The sequence below is a fragment of the Zootoca vivipara genome, chromosome 5 (genome assembly GCF_965207765.1).
Source record: "Zootoca vivipara chromosome 5, rZooViv2.hap1.1, whole genome shotgun sequence".
Classification (NCBI taxonomy): Eukaryota; Metazoa; Chordata; class Lepidosauria; order Squamata; family Lacertidae; genus Zootoca; species Zootoca vivipara.
The window spans coordinates 64,570,178-64,591,827 of record NC_142588.1 but is presented as its reverse complement, the minus strand read 5'-3'; the positions used below and the strand labels follow the sequence as shown (position 1 = coordinate 64,591,827).

General features: G+C 42.5%; 1 long non-coding RNA gene across 2 annotated transcripts in view; it reads right to left on the bottom strand.

The window, feature by feature from the left end:
• The window catches only part of LOC148685715 (uncharacterized), a 133,964-nt gene extending 116,136 nt beyond the window's left edge, over positions 1-17,828 (bottom strand). For both annotated transcript variants that reach the window (XR_015950282.1, XR_015950281.1), the window contains exon 1: positions 17,728-17,828. This is a non-coding gene — a long non-coding RNA (uncharacterized LOC148685715). The remainder of the gene's footprint in view (positions 1-17,727) is intronic.
• Between the last annotated feature and the right edge of the window lie 3,822 nt (positions 17,829-21,650).

Sequence of the window (21,650 nt, the reverse complement as noted above, 5' to 3'; positions counted from 1 at the left end):
CTGTCTGGCAGTCGCTGTTCAAGGTCTCAGTTGGAGATCTTTTTCATCTCTGCTACCTTGGATCCTTTTAACTGGAGATGTCAGGGACTGAACCTGGAACTTTCTGTCTGGAAAGTATTTACAGTATACTCTAAAATGTTAGAGCCAGTGTGGTGTAAGTGGTTAAGAGCGGTAGACTCGTAATCTGGGGAACCGGGTTCACGTCTCCGCTCCTCCACATGCAGCTGCTGGGTGACCTTGGGCTAGTCACACTTCTTTGAAGTCTCTCAGCCCTACTCACCTCACAGAGTGTTTGTTGTGGGGGAGGAAGGGAAAGGAGAATGTTAGCCGCTTTGAGACTCCTTCGGATAGTGATAAAGCGGGATATCAAATCCAAACTCTTCTCTTCTACCATTGAACTATGGATGGAATCAAATGCATTTCTTATATATATTTTTTCTTAAATGTGTTTTCCCCGTTTGCTGTCTAAGTAACCAGCATTCACCCTGGTGAAATGGTAGTTTGCTTTGCTAATTCAGCAAAAAAAATATGAAAAATGAAATGGCAACCCACTTTAATATAAAGGCCAAATTAAAGAAATGTAGTAGTCTTCTACCAGCAATCAATTAAATTTAATGCCAGCTATCTGGGAACAAAATCTGTAACAAAGGCAAAAAGAATAATGTCTTAGGAACCTTCAGCCCCTGAAAACTTCCAGCTACTCCCTTTGCCTCAAAAGCTATGCAGTCATTTGAAAAATGAATTAATGTGTGCATGAACTGGGAGTTATGGAATAATGTGGTATGCAAGTAAACAGTTCTGCTAGTGGCAGGGAGTTTTAGGTGCACAATGGAAATTCCTCATCCTATCCTCTCCTCATGTGACCCCCCCCTTGCAACCCTGAAATCTGCCCTGGAAGTTCCTCCAACTCTCTGGAGCAGACTTACTGGACATGCATGGAGCACATGAGGAGAGGAGAAGACAGGGGAAGTTCCATTGTGCAGCCAAAGCTTCTTTCACAAGCAGAACTGTTTACTTGCATCCTGCCTGTAGCTCTCCAAACAGAAGTGATCATGTCTAGTGCTGCCTTCTTGTTATCTTCTTTATGGAACAAGGAACTGTTTTGTACAAAGTAAAAGATGAAATTATTTTATGTTACTAAAGAAATTATCCACAAACCTTCACCCATTAGTTAGTACATAATAATTCATCATTTAGTAGAATTCTGTAACCTTTCCCCATCACTTGACATATAATTACTACTTATTCAGTCTTACCCAACAAGTTCTAAGAAGCAATGTAAGTTGTTTTTCAGGTAAAATTTATTAATGTAAGAATATTTGTGTCTCAGATAAAAGTGCATTCCATTATTTCCTCTTAGGCTGCAATAAAATACATTTTATAGCAACCGTGCAAGAAAAACAAAGTGAAATCCAAAAAGTAGCTTCAATGAACAATTTCAAAAATGTCTGTGCAAATATGATTTTCATTGTCTGCCTTTTAAATATTGCCCAATACTATTCCTTTTCAGAAACAAATTTTGCAGACTGTGCACATCTTCACTATGCCCTGCTAACCACAGGTCCTATTATGTGTTTAATAATTGACTATTCAATAGAGCATTGAAGCATTTTTATCTGAGGCTAATTCACCTTTGTCTGTGCATCAGCATGTTCACGCAATGAATTACAGACATGATCTTCTAAAGCGCCTCAAGGCTGTGTGCTGTATTTAATCCAACTTTGTAAAAAATGCAGTGAGCCCCATTGTGTGGCTTGGAAAACAAGATCTTAAAACTAGTACATGTAAAACAATGATATATTAATGCACATTTTTAATCAGTCTAGGCTTTGGCCCTTCAGATTGTAACTGAATGCAGTGCAGCAACTGAATGCCTACTGATGTGCTGTCACAAAGCTATGTGTGCCGTACTATTGTCAGCTGGAAGCAGAAGCAAACTCTCCAATAGAATGCTAGGCGTGTTTACAAATCTCCCTGCAGTTTCCCTATTGACATCTATAGATCAGATGTTGCAAGCTTATAGATCACAATTTTGAAATGCTGCCGAATCAGCACATAAGGTGGCCATTTACAAGTATATACCGTTTTGCTTAAAGTGATGCAGTATGTTAATAGCCTCTGTTCTCCCATCTCCCAAACCACAGCAGTCTATGTATTAACAGTAATTCTCTGAAATACCATTTATGTACCATTAGGTACTGGCTGAGGCCCCCAAATCACCACGATTGAGCAAAAATCACCATTGTATCAGGGCTGGCCAATTTCTTTAATACCCAGAAGGAGGAGTGGGCAGAACCCCACCCTGCCCAACCAATGTCATTTCTAAAAGTCACTTGAACCCTATTTTTGCATCCTTAAATTGTATGTGTGGAGCAGGAATGGTGTCACCCACACTCCCAACCCTCCCTCACTGAGTGGGAAGTTGTGAAGTGGGGTTGTAAGCACTTTAGCACATTCAGCGGAAAGGTTCTTCTCTAGCTTTTCCCTAGACCACTGATAGTGCAGCCTCCTGGCTGCCAAGCAAGCCCCCCTCTGGTGGCTCTGGACTTCTTGTCAGGCCCAACATTGTTTCTACATCTGTGGGTAAAGGGGAAAGGGTCTGAAGCTGAAGCAGGGCTCTAGGTGTGGTGTGCTGGAGGGGCTGGGCAATTTGCGTTGCATAACCGCGACAGGGGGCTCTTTGGGTTCCTAACAGCGTTCAAAACTCCCATTGTTCTAGGCACATTTTGCGACAGGGATTTTCATTAGCGCAAGCTGTTTTTGAGCTCTGGGCACAGTACTGCGTCTAAGATTTCAGATTTAAACTGCACAGTGGAAGGAAAGAAGGGCCCTTTTCTGCCTCCCCATTTCCAGCCACTCTCTGAAGACTGGAGAAGATATCCTCTTAAGAATATTAGGGAGGCGGGCAGGGGAAGCATGGTTTTGTTTTTTGCAGTCTTCAGATGAGGACTAGACCGCGTGAAAAATGAACATAAGATTTTAGCTGCACTTCTTTCATTTTCAGCTTTGTATTCTTGTTATTAAAAAAAAGTGTGCCTAGACATTCCATTGTTGCACTCATAACTTAGATATAAGGTGCCATTTAGCTCCTAGCTTTCATATCTCAGTTTCTAACACTGGTTCCTAGTGGCGCTGGGGGTCTCCAATCCTCTTCCATCGGTGAGGTATCCCCGGAGTTATAATCAGGCTTCACTCTGGCACAGGTACAGAGTGTCCTCTGATCTCCTGCACAATAAAATATGAGAAGATGCCTGCAATGGGTCTGCAGCAATAAAGCACATTTGCCTTTCACCACCATCACTACTCTAGTATAACCACTTCTGTTGGTTTACGGGATGCCAAACTACCCAGCTTCCTGTGCTACAACTCCTACTCACATGCATCTATGTTGTTCTCAACTTTTGGGGGGGCCATTTACAGAGATTCAGTCAAGAAAGCTATGAAGGTTGAGAACAGCAGTCTTATTCCCTCTACCAGTGGTGGGATCACCAGGGCCAGACTCACCTGATTACTTTCTACCCTGGAATTCAATGAGAAACATTTAGTTTTTCTGAGCTGGGGCAGCTAGTGCTCCCAGGTACCTCCAACTTCACCCCCTTTCCCTTTCTCATTGGAGTGAATGATTCCTATTGATTGCTACCGAAGAAAGTAAATTGCATCCTGTCATACAGGTAGGTGCTAGCATAAGATAAAGCATAGCTCTAGTGAGCAGCTCATGCACATTAATCTTCCCAAACTTTAAACCAGTATTCTATGCCACCTAGACCTTTATCAAAATTATTTACTTGGTACCTTATATATGGGTAACCTTTGTATACTGAACCTTCTTATGTAAATTCATGTCTCACTAGAGCGGATGTCACATATAAGACAAACTACCACCTTAAGCAGCAACAGATGTGAAGTGTCGGACAAAACTCCTTCACTTTTATTGTTTCCTCCAAATGAAGCTAAGATGCTTTAGTTAAGATAGTGGAGGAGTTGTATCTGCAGTGTGCATCTCAAAGACTGTGGTGCTTGAACAAAATATTTCATTGTTAATCCACCTTTTGTAAGAACTAGAATCCTGATTTCAAGGTTATTAAAAGAGATCGGGCACTGCATCATATTGCATTCACCTGTGGCCAGTAACTGATTATTCTGAGGGAAGCAATTACTCAACATAGACTCCAGCTCATTGTTGAATGCCAAATTTTGCATTTGGGGGAAGAAAATGACTCTTGAATATATGCTCTGAAGCATGAGATTTGATTACCTTTATCATCACTTGCAAGGCTATAAATGTTGCAATAAAAGAACATAAGCGCATTCAGCCCTTTTTCAACAGTTCATGCACAGTATTTTTGCTTGCTTAATTATCTTTTGTGGTTGTGAACTCCACAGATTAAGAATATGCAACTGACAATTTCTTCTATTACTAATCCTGCTTTTCATTGTTATAGCAGAAATCTAAAATCTTCGTATTTATCACCACTGTGAATTCTGCGATGATAGAGGAATAGAATCCATTTCTTGCTTCTTCTTTTTACTCTCTGTTCAGAAAAGGGATGGGAATTTCTTTTTACTGTCTTCTCCCTCTTTTGGAAAAAAGGACAGGAGAAGCTATAGCTCAACTCAGAGGGTCTTATGGTAGGCACTTGGTAGACAGTTGATTTGGGGGGAGAACTAAAAGGGATTTGCTTCTCTCCCTGTGGTTGTACTCAAGGCAACAATTTTATTCTAAAAAAAATCCTAGGGATGTGGTAGAGGTGTCCCTAGGAAAGTAACATGCAAAATATCAGAAGGATGGAGGCAAAGGCTACAGAGTTTTGATGAATTGGGGTGTGTGAAGAAGCTTCAGGCTTATGTTCTGCTCAATAGAAGTAGCAGAAACTAAGTGCAAAGCTGATTTGATGGGAATGGGGGTGTGGGCATGAGACAGAGGCAGAAGGACTTGAATTTCCAGCATTTTCTAAGCAAGCATTACTAGCTAAGTGCACAGAACAGACAACAAAGTGATACTGCATTGAAATCCCTTCCCCAAAGCACCGTGATAGGAAAGCCCTGGTAAAATGATTCCCATTGGTTAGAAGTTAGACCTATCAGTCATTCAAAAAGCTCTCCACCTCCCTCTCCACAGCCTGTTGTTTCTCTTATTATATAGCAAGCTTAGAACAAAGTTTCCATTTTTGCAGACACACAGTGTTTTTAAACATCCCACTCTCCAAAGGACTAAATAGTTTTGGAGGCCCCTACTTTGAACAGTTCCTGCTTCAACCCAAGCAGCCCTGCTTCAGGATTTTTCTCATCCCTTTCCACCCTAAATAGTGTGTCTCTTTCTACATGCATATTATTCCCTGTTTTCTAGTTACCTAGAACAATGGTGGGAAGTTCTGCACTGGATATCTTCAAGCAGAGACTGAAGCATCAACTGTTGGTAGATCATCTAACTCTAGATATCTTGCATCAAGCATGGAGTTGAACTAGATTGCTTAATACTTCTTTGTTCTTTAGTCCTCTACCTTTATTCATCTTTGTACCAGTGAACCCATGAATGGAAGAACTGAGGTCCTACCTGCTGGCTCTGCCCCAACCTACACATGTTTAAGGGCTTTAGTGCAGTGTTTATGCACAGGGCCTTTGGATGACCAGAACAAGTGTGTGTGTTTGTGTGTGGTTCCAATTCCTCCTAGTGCTATTCCATATCATTGTTTTTTCTTCTGAGACAGAAGCCAAAGAACCCGCTGTCCCTACTAGGATCAACATTTTAAAGCATCTTGCATGATCGCAAAAATGGAAGATGGAGTTTTCGCTGCTGCTTTTTAAATAAAATAAAATAAAATATTTTTCATGCTTTTTTCTCCGTAGTTACATCTGTACAACAAATATGTATCTTCACTGTTATGCATAAATCAAATTCATCAAAGCCAAACCAAACATAAGAATACTAATCTTCTAACAATAAATTTTCTACTCATACTTTTGACTTCCCGTCCTTTCCATATTCTTTTCATTTTAATAAACCTATTGCATAAACTTATTTTTTCATATTAGCGGTTTTCGCTGCTCCTGTCCTTAAAAGCTCAACAAGTTAGACTTGCGCCCCTAATAATCGACCTGCTGCCCCACCCCGGGGCGGATCTTTGCACCCCGGCAGTGCATATGCTAAAGATGGCCCTGAAAATAACCTTTGTTCCCCAGCTATATGAACATCCAAAAATGTCGCTTTGGCAGCAATTAGGCATTAAAAAAGCTTTCATTGCTCTTGTGCCCTTGCACATTCTCATTATCAGGTTTCTTTCCACATGCTGTTCTCACTCTTTAACAAACACTATTCATGCCTATTGGTTAACAGCACCTAATATTTATTTAACAAGGAACTTCATTTTTTCCCCTCTAGCACCACAGCTTCGGATCTGCTGTACTTTCACACCAGGGCGGGTTGTATTATCAGTTTGACTCTGAGCCTGTTATGCCCGCATGGCATAGAAAATGCATGTCAAGGCCTTAATTATGTAGATTGTGTTTTGTAAATGGTATTTATTTTTAACAGAGCCAGATGTTTTTCATCTGTTTGCAAATAATTCTCTTTTGCACTTAGAAATCCAGGAGAAACAGAAGAAAAACAAGAGAGATTACTTTAAATAAGACATCTTTGGGAAATAGCTATGTATATCCTGTGAGAGGTAAAAGTACTGAAACATTATTCCAGGCATCCCCAAACTGCAGCCCTCCAGATGTTTTGGCCTACAACTCCCATGATCCCTGGCTAAGAGGACCAGTGGTCAGGGATTATGGGAACTGTAGTCCAAAACATCTGGAGGGCCGAAGTTTGGGGATGCCTGCATTATTCTATGAACAACAAATATAAATTGGAAGTTATTTTGTTGTTGTTGTTGTTGCTGCTGCTATAAACTATGCTGCACTAGCTCACCTGTATCTGCCTGTTAACACCCAACAAACACTCCTTCACTGTAGGTACTGTATTGTGTAGGTACATGGATTGTGACATAGTGGGCTTGTCCAAACTGGGCTTTACCATGAGTTTGAATCTAAGATTCTGAGCAGTGTCCACATGACGCTGCCCTCAATCAGAACCAATCCCACGTATTTTGTTGTGTTAATTTGGATTATGCCAATCATGGGAAAATCTGAAAAGCAAACAAAACCCAAAGCAAATCTGCAACTGTCTGGCTGCTGGAGCAGGAAGAATCCAGAGGTTGCTTGCAAAGTGGAAGGAAAAGAAGGACCTTTATCGTGCTCCCCACTTCTAGCCATTCACTGAAGGCTGGAGAAGGGATCCACATACTAAAGGGAATGGGCAGCATAGCTTTTTTTTTTTTTACAAAAGTAAACAGATATATTTTTAAACTTCTGGCAGAAGCCATCCAGTCAGTGCCAGAACATTATTTCACAGGTATTCCCAGCACTGACGGTACTTCTGGATGAAGGTGGAAAGAAAACCGATTTAAGATGATAATAGATGCTGTCTGATCTGCAGGGATAATATGTATTGGAGCAAAGGAAGTCCAATCAGGGCTTCCGGTTCGTCGCGCCGGCGAAGAAGGACGCAGGGACTTCGCGCTCCGAAGTCCCTGGCCTCGTGTCACGGTCTGGTCGGTGGGCGTCAGGACCATAGCTGCCAAGTCCGGATCGTAAAGATCCGGGATCGGCAGCGCGCGCACGACCGGAAGTTGCGTGACGCAACTTCCGGTGGCGCTTCGCCCGTCTATGGGCACCAGAAAATGGCGGCACCAGCGCCAGAAGTCGCTTCCGCGCATGACCGGAAACACGTAAAAGCGACTTCCGGCGCCGGCGCCGCCATTTTCTGACGCCCATAGAAGGGCGAAGCGCCACCGGAAGTCGCGTCACGCAACTTCCGGTCATGCGCGGAAGCGACTTCCGGCGCTGGCGCCGCCATTTTCTGGTGCCCATAGAAGGGCAAAGCGGCACCAGAAAAATGGCCGCCAGGAAGAATCGAATTTAAGGGACAATGCCGGGATTCTCTGCCAAACGGGAGACCACCGGGAAACGGTGAGAAAAAAGGGGTTTTCCCGGCGGATACGGGATACTTGGCAGCTATGGTCAGGACCAGAGGCAAGATGGTGGTGAAGAAGCAGGGTCGAAGGCAGAGGCGAAAGTCCACGGGGCACGAAGCAAGGCAAAGGCAAAGCGAGGGTCCAGGAACAAGAAGCAAGGCGAAGGTCCACGGGGCAAGAGCAAGGCGAAGGCGAAGCAAAGGTCCAAGGTCCAAGGAGCAAGGCGAAGGATCCAGGAACAAGAAGCAAGGCGAATGTCCACGGGGCAGGAGCAAGGCAAAGGCAAAGCAATGGTCCAAGGAGCAAGGAGAAGGATCCAGGAACAAGAAGCAAGGCAAAGGTCCACGGGGCAGGAGCAAGGCGAAGGCGAGGCAGGGGTCCAAGAAGCACGGCAACAACAAGGCAAGGGTCCAAGAAACAGGAGGCCAGATGCAACCAGGCAGGGATAGCGTTGCTGTGGCAAAGAGCTGAAGGGAAATGCTGGGCTTTTATCCCTCCCAGCTCCTGCCACCAGGTGCAGTGAGATCTCAAGTGGCCTCACCTGGGTGATTACTCCTTGCTTCTCCAGCACAAGCTGAGGACTTCACCTGTGTGGCCATGCCTTGCTTCTCCAGCACAAGTTGAGGCATGCCCCAGTCCTGCAAAGCACTACAGGCCCCAGAGCCTGACTCCTGCCCATACTCCTGACACCTCGCGGAGGGGGGGGGAAGTCCGCAGAGCGAGCGGACTCCCCGTAGAAACACCGGGTAGAGAGTCCCGGTGACTTATGCGCCCAGTGGCTGCTCCGTTTTGCGAATCCTCCGCTGCCCGAGAGCTCAGTAGAGCGACCGAGAACCAGCGGAGTGGAATCGCGGGAGCCATTTTGGGGCTACATCTTACCTCCAAGAAGCGAAGCTCCGAGTCCTTACCCGGCAAGCGGCGGATTCTTCCAAGAAAATAAAAGATTTTTAGAAAGTAAGTGAGATTTCCATTTGGACTTTAAAAATTTTAATCTGGAAAATAGGGAGAGATTCTAAAAAACGCAAGTCGATCTCTTCCTAATGGCTAATCGGGAGGCACATTAAATATTCCCAAGCCGAAGGGGGAAAGTTTTCTGGACTGTGGACCCGAGAGAAAGAAAGACTTTTCTAACCCTTCTCAGCTCCCGACGCTGGCACCCCTTGAGGCTCAGCATTAATAAGGAAAAAGTGTTTTGACAGCTGTCAAAAGCTTTCAAGCTGTCATAAGATTAAGAAAATTCATTATATTGGTTGTGAATGGCAAAATTTATGTGAAGATGAGATAGAAGTAAGCTATTGGAACTATGATTTGAGTGGATTTGTGATGGAGTTAAAGACAAAGGAGAAGACCAGCCAAGATGGAGGCGGCCGTGTTGTAGGAAGGAATTTTCCAGCACCCTTTGTCCCCTATCTTCTGCCTGCCTGTGGTTAAGAGAAGTATGAAAACAAAGTACTCTCGAGCTTTCCAGGAGGCTGTGCTGAACTATTTACAAATATGGGAAGATATATACAAGGAACGGCAACATTCTAATTCATCATCCTTGGAGATTGAGGTTCAAGATCAGGACACAGAGGATAATTTTGATTTTGAGACTGGGTGTGAGGAGCAACAATTTGAGGAAAATGATTTGGATCATAAAAAACTTTTCCTGGACGAGGTAAAACAAGGACTGGAAAAGGAAGAAGAGGCCGACAATGAGAACCAAAGCGAAATGAAGATTAAAGGAAATGAGGAGCCTGGAGAGACTGAAATGTGGAGTGGTGTTATTGAGGGATGGGACAGGCGGGGGGAGGGGGGCAAGGGCCTGGAGTTGGAAGTGGGAAAGAACTGGTGTGGGGTGATAATTTTAGTTAAAAGGTATTTTTTGGTTGCTATACAACGGTTTCTGAAATCTTGGCTTGTTAAAGGAAATGCTGATCCAATTGGGGGGAAAGGCAGTGGGAGAGGAGAAGGAGAGTGTTTTTAAGTTTAAGGTTAAGAGTTTTCTGGAGGGAGGTAGAAGAATGGTTGAGGAAATAAATTTTAGACAAGTATGAATATTTCTGTGATTAGATAGGTATCTGGGTAGAGAGCTGCCTGTCTTCCCCTCCTTGTTCGGAGGCACCTAGTGGCAGGGGGTGCTCTGAGGGGAGGGGAGGGGGTGGAGGGAAACCCAGACACAAAAAAGGGATTCTTTGAAGTGCTGTGCCCGGCGGGTTTCTCTTGTGGCAGGAGGGGACTTGTGGGGGGGCAGCATGAAGAAGGAGGAGGATTAAGTTAATATTATAAGATATAAGATTTTGAATTAGAAAAGAAAACCCGCCATAATTAATTAAAGAAGGTAGGAAAACCAGGAGGAAGAGAGTCGAGGAAGTCACAATTATAATGTTAACAAAATAAGAATTGGATATTTTATTGTATTTTTCTTTTTTCTTTTTTTTCTTTTTTCTTTTTTGTCTTTTTGTTGTGTATTGTTAAATTGATTGTTGTGTTTAAGAAACAGCTGGGGGGAAGCCAAACCTCAGAGCTCCACCATCACTGTCCTCTCAGTGGCAGGGAGGGGATGAGGGGGGAGGGGGGAGGAGGGAGGGGAGAGGTTAAACCCAGCTTACAAGGGACCCCTTTGATTCTCAACGCCCGCGGGTTCTACTGGTGACAGAAGTGGACTGGTGGGTGGAGGGGAAATGAAGGGACAGAGTCTACATTGTATGTTTTGTTTGTCTTGTCTGTATAAAACCAATAAAAATTATTTTTTTTAAAAAAGGAAGTCCAATCAGGACATTTTACCTACTGAAGAGATTGCATAGCAGGAGGTGAGAGCTACATCCCACAATCCACTGCTGTGTTACAAAGGATCCTGAGGCACAGCTCTTGGATCATGTGCACTTGTGTGCAATCTGACAGTTGCTCCACAGCATCCTGTGTGATGGTTGTTTCTTTATTTCATTTATAATCTCTCTCTCTCTCTCTCTCACACACACACACACACTTAAAAAACCATTTGGAGAGTTCCCAAGGAATCTCCCATCCAGGCACTGATCAGAGTCAAACTGTTTAGGTTCAATACAGCTATATCATGTGCTTTCAAACTATGCCATAGCACCACTGCAAAAGGTATCTGGGATGCACTTGGACTGCTTCTTTGGCAGTAATGAAAAGGAAGGTAACTTTCACCTGGCTTTTATGCAGCTCTTTGTTTACAGGATGCTTCCTTTTGTGGGCTCTTTTGACTGGTTAGCTCTACAAAAATGATTAGGCTGAACACAAGTTAGCTGCTACTGTCAGTTTTTGAATTAACCACATACAGACTAGGTATGTACAGTGCAATCCTATACGTACCTACTTAGAAGTAAGGTTCCAGTGGTGCTTACTCCCAAAGGAAGTGCGTACTAGGATTGCAGCCTTAGTGAAAAGCAACAGTCTCTAAGCTGAAATGAATATGCAATCTGGCCGTTGTCCTCAAGAGACAGTTATCACCTCATCAACTGCAGCTAACACTTGAAACTCTGCTGCAGTTGCCATCTGGCATGTGAGCAGGGATCTAGGCCTAAATGCAAAACAATAAAGATGGATGGGAGATTTGATGATTTGTTCAGCCAATTGCCACTTTGTGTAGAATTCTGTGTATTAAATGATGTAAAACTATATTTCAAGGTTACTGTGGGTATGCTTTAGCACCTCATCCATCAAACTGTCTTAGAGGGTAAAACATTTTATAGCCAAATGGGGAAAACCCAGCTTAATCACACAAATAACTTGTGTGGTTTACCTGATAGGTTTTATTTCTTAAACGGAGAGACCAGATTTATACATCCACTGGAATTTGTATTTTAGAACTATTTTATGGTATTTTACAGCTGAAGACAAAGGAAGAAATTACGCTAATGTAATGGACAAATCACAGTGAGCATGATCCTGCCTGTGGCGTTTAGGGAGAGGGGTGCTATCCGGCCCCATCACTGATGATGGACCTGGGCCAGTTACCATTTTCCAGAGTAACTTTCAATGCTGACATGATAAAATGTTCTCTTGAGCTACTCGGAAGACACATGGGATCCAAGTACAACCCATCTGCTGGTATCTGGCAGCAGCAGTACACCAGAACTTTTATCAATTTTGGCACAAGCCTTTGCCCAGAAACCTAGAAATCCGGACAGTGTGAACATGGAAGTCAATTCCTCCCTGCTTTCAATACGACAGAAGTTGGCTTTCTTCACCACCCTTACCACCATGCAGTAGGCATGATTATGTGCTTTAACTCATGTTCAGTCAACTTTGCAATATGCATTTCACCTCTTGTGCTCTCAAGCTGCTGTCTATACTATTTAATCAGCTGCAGGTCTCTGGTATACCAAGATGCAGAACAGACTTTGTAGTGCTGGAGAGGGTGCTCACCAACCATGTCAAAAGTCTCATGTCTCATTATATCATAGCTTCAACGGGGTCTCCTGCTCTATCCCCAGGAATTCAGGAATCCACCTGAATTCAGAAAACATTCAGAAAACAGTCCTCCACCACCACCACAGCAAAGGGGAAGGACAAGAGCCATGAGCCCAGACTTCACCAGGAATGGTACAAGCATGACAATGGAGTGACATTTGCCGCCACCCTATCTCCACACCACCCCTTCCTCTACCTGGACTGCCCCATGACAACTTGGGGCCATGAAGTTCCAAGCTGGAACACTAGAGGTAGCCTAAGTATGAATGTTGAAATCACTGGAGTTATCATTTCAGGTTCTTCCAGCACCAGCTTGGTAACAGAAGCCACTGGGCAGCAGGATGGAGCCACTGGGCAGCAGCAGCAGCAGGAACCCTAGTTGCTTTATTGTAGCACTCCCATAATACAATGACAGTGGTCTGTAGAAGAGGCCATGTTGTCAGTCAGTGACTAGGATAGCACTGTAGTAATCTAGCTAGTAAAATTCTGGCAGCTTTACCAGACAGTCCACTCCAGATGTAAACACTAAACACCATTCAGTCAGCACTAAGAGACTTTCCCCTACCTAGAGAGTCCATAGTAAAATATGGACCATGGCATATTGGGCTCTCACAAAACTCTGTAGGCAGTTGTGGAAAAACTCTTCTCTCTGCACCACATCTGCAGGCGTCGGCAGTCTCCTCCTGTGCCTACAGATGGCAGCACTGCTTAGCTGAAGTATGATCTACATCAGTTTGGATGGGATAGTGCCATCTTAAATTTGCTTTACAAATTTGATTCCTCTCTATATATATTTTCATACAGAGTTCTATCTGATCTCATCTCTTCTTCAAAATGATAAACCCATGACAATAAAGGGGTGGGAAACCTCAGGCCTATTTACCTGGCCCTCAGGAGTCTACCCAAGCTATGCGTCATCCCCAGGCAGGCCACATCCCTATCTCCAGACTCTCCTCTAGTTCTCTTGCCTGGCTGGAATATGTCCCTGACCTGTACTAATGCCTCTTGCTTGCCTGAATGGAGAGGTGTAGGCCTACATGCAGAAACCTCTGGCTTTTGTGAGGCTGGGCTGCAGCCTACTGAACAATAGGGTTGCCAGACTCAATAGTGGACAGGACTTCTGTGCCTTTAATTGCCCTGCTCTCTTTTGTGTCTGGAAACCTTAAAGAGAAACCAGCAGCTGGTTTCTCTTTAAGGTTTCCAGACTCAAAAGAGAGGAGGGCAATTAAAGGCACAGAGGTCCTGTCCACTATTGAGTCTGGCAACCCTACTGAACAAAGGTAAGAGTCATATCTATTGCTCCACCCACCATTGACATACGGCCCTTGGAAGGTTGACCACAAGGAAATGCAAGCCTCAGGCATTTTCAAAACAGATTCCCTTCTGTGGACCCTTATTATATGTAAAGTGTAAAATGACAAGGACAAGCAAGTTGTTTGAACAGCTGCTTCCTGCTCTGGAACATAAAATGACTTTCACCTGAGATACAACAAATGCTAAACCTAAATATCTTCCAGGGAGGGGGGCGGAATGCAAAAGACCTGTTAATTTTAACAAGGATTTAAAAGCCTGAGAATACAAAGTGTTTTCTTTCAGTGACACATTTCTTGTTAATGTTCCCTTCATGTTTTCCTCTGAAATATTCTTAAGTGGTGTTTACTCAGCCAAAGTCTTCGGAGAAAGGAGGTTTAATGGTTTGAGAACGTAAATGTAACCTATTCCTATCTTGACCTTCATAGAAAGCTTTCAATAGCCAATGTTAGAGCCAATGTACATTTACCACCCCCACCCACCTGGTTACCCCAAGCTTTCCTCATTTCAGGAATCGTGTATGTGTGTGACAAAGTATGTTGGCGATTGGGGCAGGGGAGAGAAACTGAGTCACTTTGCTGTTACTATTGTTAAACAATTGGGAGTCAAAACTCTTGCTGATCCACTTCAAATTTCTATATATATATATATCAATCAGCTGTCTGCCAAGCCCTGGTCTAATGGCTGCTGTGTGACAACACAGCATTGAATGTCTACTGCCTTTCCAGTCAGCTGGAATGTGTGTCACTTGTGCTTGCCAACTATGGGCTCAAACAAGTTTTACCTAAACCATCTGTTTGAATCTCCATGGGAGATAGCCAATTTTGATTTGGAGGAGTATAGAAATTATGTTCAGATGGGGCAATTGCCAGCAGCCTGTGTGATTGCTTCTTTGTCTCCCATTCATCCTGCATATTTGTAAAAAAAACCAATTATGATATCCCCAGACATCTTTCTGCCAAAGGAATTGTACCATATATTTTTCCTCTCTTCCCAATGTATTTCTTCATACCAGAGGTATGCATTGGTAAGGACCAGTGCCAGAAGAACAAAAGACTGTGTTGACTAGCTCTGATGATTTGTTGGCAGATCTTAGAAATTCATAGCTAAATTCTGCAGCATTTCTGTATTCATAACTCTCACTGAAGTTCAAGGGAACTTTGAATTAGAAGGATCACAGTAAATGCCAAGCTTCTGGCAAGCCTGCTGATCTCGGGCATCCTCCAGAGATACTGTGTAATTGGCAAGCTTTTGCTTCCCATTTGTACTCTTATTCTCTGCTGAAGCACAGGTATTTGTGTCCTCTGAGCCACAAACCATGTAATATGTAAAGGGCATTTTTGCAAACACTTTTCAGATACAATTTTCTTTAGATATCCTCTAAGACTTGTCCAATAAACACAACAGCAGTACACAACAGGACAATTAATTTTAATTATGCTGTGATTGTATATGGAAGAAAACACCACAATCATATGCAGAGGATTCAGTTGTGAATTTTTTTAACAGTCTTCTCCCTGAGCATCAACTTCTTACAGTCTTTTTTTGTATATGTGTTTGTTATCCATCAATAGGTCAGTGAGTTAATCTGTTACCTTAAAAATTACTTTTCCCCATATGTTTCAACACTGTCTGCGTTCTGAAGGTTGGGTCCCATGCTATATACCAGGGGTGGCCAACTCCCAAGACACTACGATCTACCTCATAGAGTTAAAAACTGGCAGTGTTCTACCCCCTTTTTTGAGTTCAGGTTGTTTGGGGGGAACCAGTGATCTACCACAGACATCAAGTGATCTACCGATAGATCACGATCTACCTGTTGGACGTGCCTGCTATATACCAATGTGGTACAATGTGACAGTATTTGCATAGAGGACAGGGCCTTTATTGCAATGTCTCCTGTCCACAGCTATGGTATCAACTCTGCAATGAGGGCCATAACTGTCTGGGAAAGTTGTAAAACACACCACTTCCAAAATGCTTTGGGCACACTGAGTTGTAATAAGGAGATAGGTTCCAATGGCTTTGAAAGCCATTCTTTTTCCTCCTCCATCCTGAAAAGTCTCTCCAGAAGCTTGAAGGGTTTCCTCCTGGACAGTTTGTGGGCTGTGTCACACTGAACCTTGGTGTGGTGTCAAGGAGACTGCCCAAAATAGGACAGAGGAACCTTGCACATAAAATTTCTTCACCCGATTTAAAGCAATCTCTCCCCTCAATCTCCAGTGTTTTTTGTGGGGGGGAGGGTACAGGTGACTGCAGAAGTAAAGAGGTTGGTTGTGCAAACTACAGTCCACAACCCAAGGTCTTCTATTGTTGGTATGAAGTATATGGTTCCTGATGTTCTGAGTGTGTGTAGAGGTGGGAATGATTTGCATTTTTCTTAACTGTGGTTTTGTTGTTTTAATTTATTTTGTAAGCTGCCTTGAGTTTTGGAGAGACATGATAGAGATGTTGTAAATAAAAATAAAGAATCATAAAGAATAACAGTTCAAGTTACATTATTAATTTTGCTATGGCCTTAAACTACTTTAAGATTATTGGTGAATTTTTGCAACCTATTCTTATTCTAGGGTCCAAAGGAAATGTTGTAAGGCTAAATGCAGCATTCAATCAATGAACTGGTCAGAGTAATTGTATTGCAAAACCCTTGTCTGTTTAAAAACAAAAAAAAACCCCAACGCTGCCGATTAAATGGAAATCTTACAAAAACTATGGGAGGCAGATGCCTTCTTGGGAGGCATTACCTATTTTTGCCTCTCACGAATGGAAGTGCCATGTCTAAGGATGTGCTTTCTGCTTCATGTGTGTGAATCATCAAAAAAGAAAAAGTATTTCCCTCCCTTCAAAATGGTTGTCTTTTTCATGTGAGTATTTATTAAACTGATCAGCCTCATACTTATATTCATATTTAAAAAGTATCCAGGTGACTTATCAAGTTTAAAACAAAGACACAGTATACAAATCGTTATAAATAAAACACATTAATTAAAATACAACAGCAAGCATCAACAAAATCCCCTTTACAGGCGTAAACTCATATGCCAGCGCAAACCCCCCCCCCCATCATATCAAACAGCTAAATAATAGTCCAGAGAAACCTGACGGAATATGTTAAAATTTACAAAACTGCTATATACTGTAGTTTTAAAAGGATAAAAGGATAGGTCTTTGTCTGGTGCCATAAAGACTGTAAAGGTCTCCCTGGAAACAGTGGTGGGAACAGATACTTTCCTCAGGCAACAGCTTGTTGTGAGTTGGGCAGGGGGTTGGGCTGTATGCCTGAGCCCCCTTCTCATTTCTGGATCCAGCATGGATTCAATTCCTAGAATAGCCAGGCCAGCTTCCTGGTGAAGGATGTAGCTGTGTGCTAGACATCAAATGGGTGGGTCCTGCTGCCTCAACTCACTACGGTAGTAGTTAGAAAGGCAAAGGCCAGAGTTGAGAGCATGTTAGCTAGAAGGTAGAAGCAATGCTGTAGGCTGGGCAGCCGGGAGACAGAACCATGCCTGATTTCTGTTGGAATCCGAGGCTGTGACTACAAGGGAAGCAAGACCTTCTTGGGATGTTAATGCTGTGAGCCCCTCCAATGTAGGCTCACGTTGTATATATGTGTAAATAAACCATATATCATAAAGATACCACAGTCTCCGCTGTCCTTAGTTCTAAGGAAACCGAACCCTGAGCAAGTGCCTGGAACTCCTGGAATCTTACACCACTTGGAGATTGGGGTGGGGGTGCAAAAAGCGCATTATGAGAAGTGTGGAACCACCACTACTCTGTATCTCTTTTCTCCTATTACTGACAGCATCTAATTTTTCATAACGTCTTTTGTCATCACACTGTGTGACCTCCTGCTTCACCAGGTATCTGAGACGGTGTGAAGACACATAGCATGAGGGCAGCATATCACAAGGTTTGTGAAACTAGGCAGTATTGAGAAGAGAGTAAAAGACCTAAAGTAGTAAGCTAAAGAACTTACCATCACTGGTGCCTGCAACCCCCCAGCCAGGGCTGCACAGAGGATGGTAGAGGGTGGCATACATCCTGCAGCTCCTAGTCCTTAGAGCCATAGCCTATGGAAAGAAACACAAGTGACTACATGGGCTAGTGAAGATATGTCATGATTGAGCACCCTTTGCGGTAACTGAACCAAGCATGGGACTGAAGATGCTTTGGAGATTTTGCACCTACATCAGTGAATGGCTTTCTGACACGGTATCCTGCAATGTGGCCTGAGTGTTGTACTTTATGGTGTCTCTGTCCAAAATGTGGGCCAAGGGAGAGAATCATGAACACTGGGCTGGTATCTCCTGCTCCCCACCCAACCCCTATGCCATCTCACATGACTCACTCTCCTTTGGGTCTCCAGCAGTGTAGATATGCTTACCCACCCATGCAAGTCTGATACCTTGCACCAGCAAGCCCATGTATTGTACAGCAGAGCAAGGTTGCCACTGCAGAAACATCCTGTTGTTACAGAGATCCCAACACTTTTCTTTGCAGGTATCAGGGGGATTTCATCTTACACAGTCTACATTTCTGAGGCCAATTGTGAGGTGCCTCCAGAACACAAATGTTTACTTTGATACTCAGCCTTATTGCATGTAAGCAGCTTATACATATCTGTGATAAATTTGTAAATAATAATGATAATTTTATTCTCTATTTTCCTTTGTGGACTTAATGATGCTGAAAATATCTTTAATGTCTATCTAATCGGCTTCTATTATCCATTTCTCTATTCCATTTCACAAGAGAAAGGCCACTTTTCTCTCTCTTCAAAGAAATCAGGGCAAAGGTGCCTGCAGAAAACTGATGTGGGGCCCCAATTCAGATCAGAAACATTCCAGACAGGGCCCTGTAGCTTTTTTTCTTCAAAAGAAGACAGCTTATGCAAGCTTTTGCTTTTCTTTTTTTAAAAGGGTGAACTGCATAGTGTGTCATTTAGAGACCCTGCAAACTGGCTAGTTTTCAGGTATGCCTACATTAGAAAACAGGAGTGCCTGACGTGCTATGGTCCATGGGGTCACGAAGAGTCGGACACGACTAAACGACTAAACAACAACAACAACAACATTAGAAAACAGCTTTCTTTGTTCTTTTAAATCCAGAGGAATTACATGCAATTTCCAACAACGCCTAGAAAAATATTAGTGACAACGCCTCAAAAATCTCTGTACCCAACTGCAGTGTATTTCAGTTTCTTAAGGAACAGTATTCCTTAAAATTCCAGATCTTGCAGAGCCATACCAGTAAGATTTCCCCATTGTAATTATCACCTATAGTTTCCCAATTGTTTTTGGTTATGTGTTTCTTAGCGCTTGTGCCTGAGAATTCTGGAGAGACTACATCTTTGTGCTTGTAGATGCTGTATCTGCTACTCTACCCTCTCCTTTTAACCCTATTTCCCTTATTTATCTTTTTGAGCTTGAAAACCTTGCTTTGGGATATGTTCTTTTGTTTTGCATCACAGGGATATTTTAATATGAACTATGAATGCTGAGTAATTGTGTCAACAATATTATCAGGGATCGCTCTGGGTGGGCATCTCAAGTAGGATCCCAGATGCGAATGCCCCCAGTGTTTACAGGAAAACAAAGACAGACAGACAGACAGACACATCACCCAACTGACACAGTTCTTTCTCCTCTCCCAAAGTAGTGTAACCTAATCATTGTAAGTATTGATAAACACAAAGTATAACTTATTTGGAAGCTCAGTAAAATTAATCTAACCTTATCTGATTGCAATTTTCTCATAAGTTCTGTGTGCCAAATGTTTCCCAGCCAACAGCTCCATAAGCAGCACTCGTTCCTATATACAATGTACTATTTCATACCTGCTTTCATTGGGCTTTGAGTGATAGAGTTAGACAGTTTTAAAACAATAACTTTAAAACTCATTACAAAAGAGACAACATAAACCGGATCAGAATTTGTTAGTGTTGTTACTGATTTGTGGGGTTATTGTTTAAGAAATCTTCATTTTCCTTTTGAATTTTTTTCTGTTTGTATGTTCTCCCAAGCTCTGAATTACTGCCAGTGATTAATTTGTGACAGAAATGTGGTAGGAACTATAATAAGGTATTCTGAAAAAACAACCAGTTCAACTGCAAAAATCAAAAGCAGCCCTACAATGAAAGGTCATCTAAATGGAAATGGACCATATACAAATAGGGCAGTTTTGTTTAAGTGCCAACTGGGAAGCTATTATTTTCCCCCAAGATGGCATTAGAACACCCCCTTGAGCTATATAATTGTAGATTAATGAAAATAAAATTGATGTTCTGTCTCTTACTGTTCAGTAGAGAGAAAACATATGATCATGAACAAAAGCATATACCCTACTGAACTAAAAAGCCAGACCAACTTCAATTGATTTGAACAGTCATGGATTACAAAAGCATCGCCTCCCACTTGTCCTTCTATACCCATCAAAAGCAGAAAGCAAAAGCGGAACTTCATTTCAGTGTTATAAGAATTGCTACTGATAGAAGGGAAAGTAAGGGAGATAAAGCATCTGCCAAGCAACCTCCTTCTATCTTCCTCACTAGCCACTTATCGTCATCGCTCAGCGCACTGAGGAATGGACTGCAATTTTGACTTTATGTTGCAGCATTTCTATTTTGTGCCAAGGAAACTACCGTATCATGTTTTTTGGATTCACACATTTGCTTGAGGGGCGACACTCAGTGTTTGTTGTGGGACTTGCCATATGTGGATACTAATTTGCAGGTGTTGCCCATTGTTATTTATTTATTATGTATTAAATCAATATTCTGCCCTACAAAAAGGGACACGGGTGGCGCTGTGGTCTAAACCACTGAGCCTCTTGGGCTTGCCGATTGGAAGGTTGGCGGTTTGAATCCCTGCAACAGAGTGAGCTCCCATTGCTCTGTCCCAGCTCCTGCAAACCTAGCAGTTCAAAAGCACGCCAGTGCAAGCAAATAAATATGTACCGCTGCGGCGGGAAGGTAAACGGTGTTTCTGTGCGCTCTGGTTTTTGTCACGGTGTTCCATTACGCCAGAAGCGGTTTAGTCATTTTTCTTAACTGTGGTTTTGTTGTTTTAATTTATTTTGTAAGCTGCCTTGAGTTTTGGAGAGACATGATAGAGATGTTGTAAATAAAAATAAAGAATCATAAAGAATAACAGTTCAAGTTACATTATTAATTTTGCTATGGCCTTAAACTACTTTAAGATTATTGGTGAATTTTTGCAACCTATTCTTATTCTAGGGTCCAAAGGAAATGTTGTAAGGCTAAATGCAGCATTCAATCAATGAACTGGTCAGAGTAATTGTATTGCAAAACCCTTGTCTGTTTAAAAACAAAAAAAAACCCCAACGCTGCCGATTAAATGGAAATCTTACAAAAACTATGGGAGGCAGATGCCTTCTTGGGAGGCATTACCTATTTTTGCCTCTCACGAATGGAAGTGCCATGTCTAAGGATGTGCTTTCTGCTTCATGTGTGTGAATCATCAAAAAAGAAAAAGTATTTCCCTCCCTTCAAAATGGTTGTCTTTTTCATGTGAGTATTTATTAAACTGATCAGCCTCATACTTATATTCATATTTAAAAAGTATCCAGGTGACTTATCAAGTTTAAAACAAAGACACAGTATACAAATCGTTATAAATAAAACACATTAATTAAAATACAACAGCAAGCATCAACAAAATCCCCTTTACAGGCGTAAACTCATATGCCAGCGCAAACCCCCCCCCCCCATCATATCAAACAGCTAAATAATAGTCCAGAGAAACCTGACGGAATATGTTATAATTTACAAAACTGCTATATACTGTAGTTTTAAAAGGATAAAAGGATAGGTCTTTGTCTGGTGCCATAAAGACTGTAAAGGTCTCCCTGGAAACAGTGGTGGGAACAGATACTTTCCTC